General features: G+C 45.7%; 1 long non-coding RNA gene across 1 annotated transcript; it reads right to left on the bottom strand.

Moving 5' to 3' along the window:
- Window positions 1-7,201: 7,201 nt before the first annotated feature.
- LOC149333445 (uncharacterized) lies at window positions 7,202-11,053 on the bottom strand. Its single transcript, XR_016284936.1, has 2 exons — window positions 10,088-11,053; window positions 7,202-7,372 (listed from the first exon to the last, which is right to left on the bottom strand). It is a non-coding gene; the product is annotated as an uncharacterized LOC149333445 (long non-coding RNA).
- Between the last annotated feature and the right edge of the window lie 246 nt (window positions 11,054-11,299).

Here is an 11,299-nt window from a genome sequence, read left to right as displayed (position 1 = left end):
CTACAACAAGCCCTGGCAAAATCTCAGGAGCAGGCAGCAGCGGCTAAAGCAGAAGGTACAGCAGCCCGAGCAGAAGCCGCCGCCTTGCGTCAACACATCGCCAAGTTGGCAGCCCAGCTCTTGCCGCTGGTTCTACCCTTCCACCTGCTCACGCTCCTACCACATCCCAAACTCCTCCTCCCAACCCGCCTACCGCCGATACCTCGTCCTCCCACTCCGAGCCTAATTCCTCTCCTGTTTTGCTAGCAATGGTGGCTGACACTGATCCCTTTACAAATTCACCTCCGTGCACAACGCCCCCTCCCTCCACACCCATCTCACTAAACAACATACCAACCCTGCTTGAATCATTTGCAGCTCGCTTTGAGGCAAACTTGCAGGACGCTATAACTCGCATCAACGAGGAATACACACCCATCAAAGACGCACTAATCCGCATAACACAAGACAGAGCTATTCTTAACCACCGATTCGATGTGCTAACTCAAGGATTCTCTGAACGCTGTAACGATCTTGAGTCCCGACTTCCAAAGCGTGAACCCACACCAAACAGACGCAAGAAGCCCAAAGCACCGGAGGAACAGGCCAACCCTATCCCTACCATAGTTCAGGGTTCCCAACCCCCCGTTACAGCTCCCTCCTCTATAGATTGTCATGATGGCAGTTCCACTCCGTAATCTTACACTCTGGCAGTGGAACTGCCGGGGATTTGGTCACAAGCGTCACGTAATCCACCAACTGCTGTCCTGCGCTACAGGACCCGACATCCTTGCCCTGCAGGAACCCTCAAACCCACTCACCCTATCCGGCTATGCTCCTGTTCTGCCCACATCCCCCACACCCCCACGGGTAGCATTTCTGGTTCGTCGTTCAATCACCACCATCTCCCATTCCATAGTGATGGAAGACATTGATCACCTTCTTATTGAGCTTGTGCCGCAACACGTTCGAGCGAACAGTGTCCTCATCGTAAATGTATATAGCCACCCTAAGTGCCTTCAAGGTAACTTCGAACGCCTCTTTACCCTCGCGAAGCGCATAGCCAACAAGTGCCCCTTACTTGTCGTGGGAGACTAACGCCCCACATACAGCCTGGGGTCACCGACACGACCCACCGAAAGGACGTCGGGTATGGTTAGCCGCGCAACAAGCCGGTCTCTTCCTGCTCACAGACCCCACCTCTCCTACACGTACGGGAAACAGTGTCTGTAAAGACACTACGCCAGACCTCACGTTCGCACATCGCCTCCCTCACGCCACATGGTGCAACACACAAGAGAATCTTGGTAGCGACCATTCCATCATCGAGATTCTCTTACACATTCAACTACATCGCAGGCCTCCCAGAGGCTCCACTATTACAAAGTGGGACTCTTTCCGCTCATGTAGAACAGCACGCCCTTTCGTTCCCATCACGGGCATCACCGCTTGAACCGAGCAGCTAAAAAGCGATGTCCGATCCGTAACTTGTACTCTACCCGAAGACTGCCCAAGCGACACAATTGACTCCCGCCTCGTACATTTATGGGAGGCTAAAACAGGCCTAGAGCGCCGCTGGCAAAGGCAGCGATGGAACCGGACACTTAAGCGTCGCCTCGCCCGCCTTAACAAAGAGATAGAAACACACGCAGCGAATCTTTCACGTCAGAACTGGGAATCTATCTGCAACAAGCTTGACGGCAATATGAGTGTGCCTCAGACCTGGAACCTTTTTCGGCACTTAATAGACTCCACTCACTCTAAGACTGCCCAGAGACACGCCCTCACCAAACTCATACATACTTCAGATATACCTCCACCAGACCTCCTCCAAGACCTTCGAAATCAACACTTCCCCACATACCCTCCTGCACACCACCCTGATTATGCAGACCCCCCTAACGACCAGCTTAACCAACCCATTACCGAAGCAGAGGTCCAGGCTGAACTCCAGACGCTTAACACGTCCTCAGCCCCCGGCCCAGACGGGGTACATAACAAGGCTCTCAGGAATCTCGACGCACAATCCATTGCTGCACTTACAGAATAATTTAATGAGTGCTAGCGACTGGGCACCCTCCCACCACAATGGAAAGAGCCGAGAGTCATTTTCATACCCAAACCTGGCAAAGCTCGGCTTACTTCTAACGTCAGACCCATCTCCCTCACATCTTCTGTTGGAAAACTCATGGAGCATGTACTCCAGCGCAGGCTTTGCCAATACCCAGAAAGCAACAATCTCATGCCCACTAGCATGTTTGCATTTCGACCAGGGCTTTCCACACAGGACGTCTTCTTGCAGCTAAAACATCACATTCTCGACTCACTGACCTCCGACACTAAAGCTATCCTAGGGGTCGATCTCACTAAGGCATTTGATAACATTACACACTCAGCTATCCTGGAAAACCTTACGACCCTGGGAGTCGGCGCCAGGATCCCTTATAAAAATTTCTATAGACAGTCCATAGACTGTCTATAGACTTTAGTCTATGAAGTCTATAGACTGTCTATAGACAAATCCTTTAGACTGGTCTATAGACAGTCTATAGATTTATGGCCATACACTTTTAGTAGACTTTTGTCTATAGACAGTCTATAGACAAATGTCTACTGAAAGTCTATGGGTCTATAGGAAGTCTATAGACATAGGTCTATAGACAGTCTATAGACGATCTATAGACTTATGGTCATACATTTCCTGTAGAGGTGTCTATAGACCGTCTATAGACACTTGTCTATAGACGGACTATAGACGACCTATAGACTTATGGCCATATACCCAGGCAGCACAACAACATTGGCCGAACGTCGCGCAAGTGTTGGCAAAACTTGGCACGAACATCGGTCCTACACTGGCATTTGGGCCGAGCGCTACCACTACACACATTGGCCTTACTTTCATGCCAGTTTTGGGCCAACGCTCTGCCGATCAAGCGGCCAACGCAGTCCCGATGTTCGTTCTGCAGCATGGACCAGCAAAGGTCTCATACTGGCATCCAACTTTCAAACATTGGTAGCCAACTTTCAAACATTGGTAGCCAGCTTTCGAATAATGGTTTCCAGCTTTCGAATATTGGCATCCAGCTTTCGAATAATGGTTTCCAGCTTTCGAATAATGGCATCCAGCTTTCGAACGCTGGCACATGCAATTAACCCACTCGCCAATGACCGGCACTGTGGATAGATGTACATACATAACATTCTACCTAGCAAATATTCATAAATGAGGGTGCGAAAGAATTCCAGAAAAAAGACCCGTTTATTGCTTTGAGTTACAAGAATCACGCTTCTAGCGCACACAGGATGGTTTGCGCTACCACCAGCCACCCTGGGGAGTAAAGAAAAGGGGCCCAAGAGCATGGTGGCAGAGGCTGTGGGAAAACAATTTATTTTCAAGTTTGGTGAGTGCCGATCAGGTTGGACAAAGCATCTCCGCAAGCTGCTGCGGCACGGCTAAGGCATCCATAAAGCGCTCAACGGAGCTGTCCTCCAGTGAACTGATCAGTCATATCCGAAGTAATCGTTGCACTCCACTTGCTAGGGGGCTGCTGGACTGCATTCAAACAAATTCCTCGTCCAGTTCTTGCACGATGGCCTCACGAAGTGCCAAGCCTGCAAAGAGATGCATTATGTAATGGTAAGTTGAATTATGGCCATCACAGAACAAAAACAAACATAACATAACAAACATAACAAAAATAACACCGAATTTTGTGAAACACAGTCATCGCGAAGACACTAGCAACATATTTTACAGGATAATTTTTAATTTATTCTTAAGAACCAGCCCCACATTAGTTGCACGAAGTGGAATTTAATTTACTAAACTTCCCTTATACCAAATGGTTTAATTTAGTTTAATGCGTCGTGTCGCACTCCCAGTAAATATATTCAATGCAAGATAAGCAAATTAATGTGATATTGAAAACAGATTAATGTGTTATTTTGTTTTAATATCATAACTCGTATCTCTAAATTGCGAGGTAATTTTTTATTCCAGTAAATATGCACAGGTTGTAGCGTCTCTTCCACATGGAGGTCAAAACAACATTTTTGATTAGTTTTATTTAATGGGGTCAAAAATGCGGCTTGCGACTTTTGACGAAATACGCTGAACGCAAGGAACTCAGGGCACCTTTGTTTTACCTTAGTTGCTTCGCATGCATGCTATAGTTGGATTCGAAACTGCAACTTGAAAACCACACAAAAATACTAGTCTGATAGTCCAGAGTAATGGACCGAGAGAACTTGCGAGAGAACTTGGGCAAAAGCTTTAACCAGTAATTGCGGATTTTCTATTGAGTCTGCATGAGTAGAAGGCAAAAAGAAACACTACGGAAGTATTACACATATCCTTACCAACTAGTCTGCAGTGGAAAATTAATTAAGCGGTTCTGATTTCCGTCGTGCATAAGCGGTAAAGGACATATTCCCGAATGCATCCTATCTCAATTCATATGAGTTCAAACCCGCTGTTAGCCAAAGTAGTGAATCTTTAGTGAGTTCATCTCACGGTCCAAAGACGAAAAATTAAATTCTCACCATTCGGCCACAATTCCACTGCGCACGACGTCAAGCAAGCCATTTCTCAATGAGAGTGGGTACACAGAAGTCGTCCTCGTGCTTTTTGGCCCGCTCTCTTCTCCTGCCGAAAAAATTAAGGCGCATGTAGTCAAAGCAACATTTACTACAAAAACCACTTGAACTTCCAGACGTATATCAAGATAAAAGAGTTTTAGTACTTACAAAAGATCTTGCAGGCGGTACGAACAGCGTCGGAGCTCTCCTAATATATGAGTGTGGCTTTTCGCGTGCGCAGACTATGAACGGTGCTAGCTCGAGTGTGCATGCATTTTCGTCGCGTTGGTTTGCACGTGGTTGAGCTCCGCCGTGCAGTCAAGAATGTCTTTTTGTGATGAGTCGCGCGGTTCCAAGACGAGCAGTGGAGACGATGGTGTGGGGGGGGGGGTTGGCTGGAGGGGAGAGAGTAATTTTCCTTTACACAGGTTTTGTGGTTCCGAGAAAAGTCCTCGAGCTGAAAGGTGGAGACAGGGAGGTGGAGGAACAGCGAAGCGCGTATCTGCGCGCGAGGGAAAACAGGTTTGAGAAAGTGACAACCAAAAAGAAAAAATAGCGCTTCGCGGGGTGGGGGGTTAGCCCGCTACCTGGAAAAGGGCACGGCCGGGAGAACAGGTGGGGAGATATTGGACTTGAAGACTTGAAAGAGAGAGGGAAAGAGGCCAAAACACGTGAAAAGGTTTGGAATTTTTGGAGAATGAGTCACATGGCCACAGGCAGTACAGAAAGCAATATCTACAAGAGAGAAGTGGATGGGAAACACGGAAGCGTCAAAGTATTGCTACAAAGTTGCAGCAAAAGCCTGAAAATTTTGAAGTGAAAAACTTGGAGCTTCAAGATGCATTTTGCCAAAACGACTTGAGACACTCGCGTATTTTGTGGGGCCGTATGATGTGGCTTCTGTTAGTTCAAGATAGCTTAAAATGTTACCACATAATAACAAAAATATAAAGCAAAAAAAATATCCAAGCAGAATGCGCGCTCTTTCATAGTTTCATGTACCGTACATGCGCCAAACAAGCTAGGTTAACATGCGTCTAACGCCAGTTGTCAGTCCATTTATTCAGTGGTCGTCGAAGAATCCTCAAATTGTTTGTTGGTGTGGAAGTTTCGCGCAAAAAAAGCAAAAACAAACAAAGGCATGTTGAATTGTGGTTCGCAACTACTTTCGACGGTTTTCATCAATAAAGGTCATGTTCGAAAGAAAAAAAAAACTTGCGAGTAAATATGCAAGGACGTGAGCAAGAGCTATATTGCCCCCAATGCAAATTACGCAACAGAAGTATAAAATGGTCAAAAACAACAATTTCCAACACAACGATTTGCAGAAAAGGAAGGACATAGCAAATCAGATAACACGGGAAAGGCGCGATCACAGGGCACGACGTAGGGAAGCGTAGGAATCGCTTAGCACGTGTCCGCGTGCGTTTATGAAGCACCCGCCTAATATTTCACGAGCGCAACGCATAATTCGAAATTACGAGGCGACTGCTTCGTTTCTGGACGTTGCCAAAACTGAGCACAATTTCGGTTTAGCGAATGCACTTGCGCTAATCTATTACGTTTGTATCGCGATCTCCCTGAAGCAGACACCAGCTGCGCACTGCGGCAGTGAATTCCTAGAGCGAATAAAAAAAAGTGATTTTTTTATTCCAAAAATTTAATCAAATGAAACTTATTTGATTTTTGTTGAAGGCACCTGTTCACAATTTTTGTTGAAGGCGTCTCGGGTGTAATGAGAACGTTAATTCTGGTCAGACTTCGATCGCAATTCTAAACGTATTATTGCTGCTCACTGCGCAACCAGAGTGCAGCTTTTCCAACGGAATCATGGGTAGCTTTGCTCACAAACTGCAAAAGTGTTCGGTTAAAATATAATACTAAATAAAACCAAATCTTTGAACTCGCATGTTTTAGCGCGTTCGAAAATTATGAACTGCCGATATGGTACTCGACAATAAAATTAATTTTGAACCCATTTTAATGGATGACACAATGTTTACCAACGTTTGCCAGTATACTTTGAACACTGGATAAGCGGCGGTTATCCTAGGCCAATATAGCCAGCTCCCGGAAATGGCATAGCCAATTCTGGCAAAGAGTGGAACAACACTGGCTAACATGGCCAATGAGAGCCAGGATTCGATGATGGCACAGCCAGCAATGGCAAACAGTGGGGCAATCCTGGCTAACCTGGCCCATGATAGCCAGGATCTAATGAGGGCTCAGCCAATACTGGTAAAGCGACGGACAACCAGGGCCATTGTTGGATGTGCTAAGGAGTGGCACAACCAATATCGGATGCTCACTGGCTACTCTGGGCCTAGTTAGGGCCACGCTTTGCCAGTGGATTTCCAATATTGGCCCGCCGTCGTGTGCTACCTGGGATACTTCCTGTAGATTACCGTCTATAGACAGTCTACAGACAAAAGTCTACTGGTCCAGTAGACATATGTCTATAGACTGTCTATAGACATTCCATAGGTGTGTGGCCTGGCAGTGCTATAGACCTTTGTCTATAGACAGTCTATAGACCTCTGTCTACTAAACTGTTAGTAGACCATTATCTATAGACTGCATATAGACTGTCTACAATCATTGAAAAAGGTCACCAGACAGAGTTCACACATGAAACAATCAATGTACTTACAAATTTAGTTTATTTCCAAGCTATCCAGGCTGGGAATATGCAATACATGCACCATAAGAATGCACCACAGTTACATAAAAGTTGAAAGTAACAGTCCGGCTAGTTTCCTCAGAAGCATTCTTGTGGCCTGTTGTCTGCAGTAAATCGTCCGGGCACGTTTACCTGTACAGCACAAAGGAAAAAATAATATAAGAGGAACTGAAAAAAAAAATTCCCATTCCATCTCTACACATGTGCTTTACAATGCAAGGCATATCCTGGCTATGCCATTCTAGAAAGGCAATCTTGGATCTTTTGGTTTGGTTTTATGGGGTTCAAAAACCCAAGGCGACACAGGCTACGAGACGCTGAAGTGAAAGGCTGGGGAATAATTTCGGCCACCTGTGCAGAGTACACAGGCCTTTAGCATTTTGCCTCTATTAAAATGCGACCGCCTAGGCCGGAATCAAATCTGCATCTTTCAGGTCGCCATACGAACATGATAGCCACTGAGCTATCACGCCGGCTCAATCATATCAGTAAATACACGAAAGATTATATGCGTCCTCATAAAACATTGTAACAAAGAACCCTAATCCCTGGAGCACTCTACTCTGAACCCAGTACTGATACTGATTTCTGTATGGCAATACTGTTACAGCCAATACTGACCTCTTTATGGCAATCCTTTTACTTTATTTGTAACAGAAGACTTCGAACAATTGTGCCACATATCTGCATTGACTCGCAAGGAGCTGTAAAGAATGCCACCTCCATAAAATACAGATTCAGTGCACCTCACACAGGGATCCGAAAAGGAGAATATTGCAGCATTTATTCTTATAACCGCTATAGAAGAAGCGCTTCAAAATACCCTGCGTGAAGCCTGGTACACCCGGCCAAATTTTTAACTGGCTCGGGTGTTGCATCGCTAAATGCACCTGGTAAAAAAGGTGTCTTTCGGCTACACTGCTGGCATATTCATGCTGTAATTTAACGAGTGAAATGTCATTTCGTGCTTCCTTTTTGTTCATATAATGTTTGAGTGCAGTACTTGCTTGTTTAGATCAACGTTATCAGAAACATTCGTCTGCCACTACGAACAGCTGAAACAAGCGGCATACGCAGAAATGGATCTGGTCCATATGGCCTCATTCTCTGGGTAAAGTACCACTCCTTTCATGGCGGACAAGTCGTTTAGCCAGAGTAGTGCAAATGCGCCACCAGAACCATTGCTTCGTATTCCGCTTGTTTCAGCTCTTCGTATAGCGGCAGACGATGAATATTTCTGATAACTTTGATCTAAACATGCACGTACTCCACTCAAACATTATATTAACAAAAAGAAACTATGAAATGCCATCTCACGCGTCAAATTACAACATGAATATGCCAGCAGTGTAGCCAAAAGGCACCTTTTTACAAGGTGCATTTAGCGATGCAACACCTGAGCCAGTTAAAGATTTGGCCGAGTGTACGTAAGCTGATACTCAAACGGGCACAAGCTATACAAAACTAGCAGGCAGAAGCAACCAGTTCACCACAGATTTTCGCCTATAACTTGAAGCACTAAGACGGAACAGCATAAGCGGGTTGCAGCGCAGAAACAAGCGGGTTGCAGCGCTTCCATGCCGCGCTCATTATTCAGAATACCAATACAGCACACAGAGGCTGCAGCTGCGCCGTTTCAAAAGCAGTCGCGAGGTTGAGACAGCAAATTACTGTCACGATAAATTACCGTCTGAAATTCACTTAGTTTTTCCTTCAAGTGCGGCTTCAACAGCGCAGTAAAGAGGTGTGTTTATTGCATGGCGGTAGCCTAACTCAACGCTGGTAGAAAAATCAGCGAAAGCATTGAACGTGCTCAAAGTAGGAAGTATTTCAATGAAATAATTACAGGCGCAGCTATAACACGAGAGCTTAATTTAATTTTAGGCGCAAATAAGCGGCGAGTCACATCGGCGCTTTCGTAACGTAGAAGTCTTAAATCAGAAACACATACTTTGCCTCTAGCGCAAATGGTATTCGAGAAATCTGTGCACGTGTGAGCGGGAGTCATGAACGAACCACTCGGAGCGAAATGTAAGCCACCTCTTGTCGAGTCGACCTTTACCCAGCTTTCAAAATGAAGTGCCCGCAAGCCAGCGGCGGCGGCCAACGGCTCTGATGACAGACACGGACGAATCCATACGTGTGCAACGAAGGGGAGATGGGATGGAGCTCGTGGGTTCTTCGCGGTGTTTGAGCACGCCGTCCATTCGCGCCGGTAACGAATTTTATTCACCCATCACACTACAAGCATTCCTCCAGCGCCGCTTGACTACAACTTTGACAAACGTCTCGCGCTCCAGTCTATAGCGTTACAAGACAACTTTGCTGAAACGTCGGCGTCCACGACGCGCACCGAGCGAGCGTCCATACGTAGCAAGCAATGCACACCTCCAGAAGAATAGCACTCCATGGTCCAGACAGGCGATAACACAAAGATAAGAAAATAAATGTAATCCACCACTGAACGAGACTGTATGTAAGTACGTTTTCGGAGGTGCAAAGTAAATAGAGCTCACACGGCGCTAACTAACACACAGTTCCATTTCGGCCGTCATTCACAGGCTAAACGACATTTCTGGCCGCGCATCTACCTTGAAACACGAAAAATCTAGTAGACAGCTCGCGAGGAGCGGCTTATCATCAAGGACATCGCACAGACTGCCTTTCCGCGCGTTAGTAAAGACAGCGGCACAGAGATAAGCGGCATTAGTCGAGAGCCCGATGGCTTCCGCCTTAGAAACGAAGATAGGACGTTTGTAACTGCGCACATAATCTGTTCTGCACACACAGCTCTGCTTAGAGTGGTTTAGGAGACCAAATGAATAAAATATAAACGTGTAGACTTACCGTAAGGGGACGATGAAGCTGGATTTTGAAGAAAACGTAAGCCGCGAAAAACACGCCACCGCCATTGATGCAGCCACGCACAGGGTTGTTTGCAGCCCGAATGATTTTCCGCCGTCTCGCGGTAAAATGGGTAAAACGTGAAACAGAAACCCATTTCACGGTCGTATCTTTATCGCTCGCACTCTTGCCGTGTGCAGCTTGATCTGATATCCAAAACCACAGAAGGCAATCGGTTTATAAGCTTAAATTCTTCGCTTACCCCCTAAAAATTTTATTGTTTTCGTGAAAACACAACCGAAATCTAACTTCTTGTCGGTATACGCGCCGCATCTCCCACCGAATAGTATGTGGTACAATTCTCAAATAATAATTATAAGGTTACATAGCATAACGTCTTTTTTGCGTGTGTTCGTGTTTAGAAAACTGATATGCGCCACATCAGCGTGTCATCGGCTCCGAAGCAACAGGTGCAAGGGTAGGAACGAAAAAATACTGGCTTTGTGATTGTTGCGTCGCAGCACTTATTCACGTGAATACAAACTGCAAAGGTAGAAATGGCAGATGTTAATCGCAGAAAGGACCAGGCTCTTTGAGATTAATCTAAGATGTTTCTAAGGCATGGGCGCTTCCTTGAATTCTCACACCCGTATTTCCCCCTTTATTTTCAGGACGTTCTAAAGAGAAATCTAGATCCGTTGATAAAATGTTTCTGATTTCAGCACGTTGGAAAGTAACGATTGAAAGATGGAATGGAATTTTGTCGAGCGATTCCTTTAAGGGACAGCGTATTCGTTCGATGTAGTACAGTTTGCGGGTGCCCTTACTTCAAGAACGGCTGCTTTTCCTCGGCTTACTTGTTAGCATTAAATATTTAATTGTATTGACAATATACGTCACGGTATAACGAAAAGGAGCTTGTCAAGGCTCCTGAAAACAATATACAGGAGGGTGTTGTAATGCCTTACGCAATACATTTTAATTTCCGTAATAGCGAAGGAGGTGGGGGAATCCCGACATAGTTGCGGTCACTGGATGCAGGTCCCCTCAACATACAGTGCAAAAAGAAATTGACATTGTTCTGGACTTAGTCGAAGGTCAGTGTATCGAACATTGTTAGATAAAATTACGATTGTTATAGACTGGTCTATAGGCAGTAGACTATCTATAGTGTACAGTCTATAGACGAAAGCAAATTGAGGTAGTTGTAGACTG

The sequence above is a fragment of the Amblyomma mixtum genome, chromosome 8 (assembly GCF_055824585.1).
Source record: "Amblyomma mixtum isolate Tamu chromosome 8, ASM5582458v1, whole genome shotgun sequence".
Taxonomy (NCBI): Eukaryota; Metazoa; Arthropoda; class Arachnida; order Ixodida; family Ixodidae; genus Amblyomma; species Amblyomma mixtum.
The sequence above is the reverse complement of the archived record's forward strand: the minus strand, read 5'-3'. Positions and strand labels throughout refer to the sequence as shown.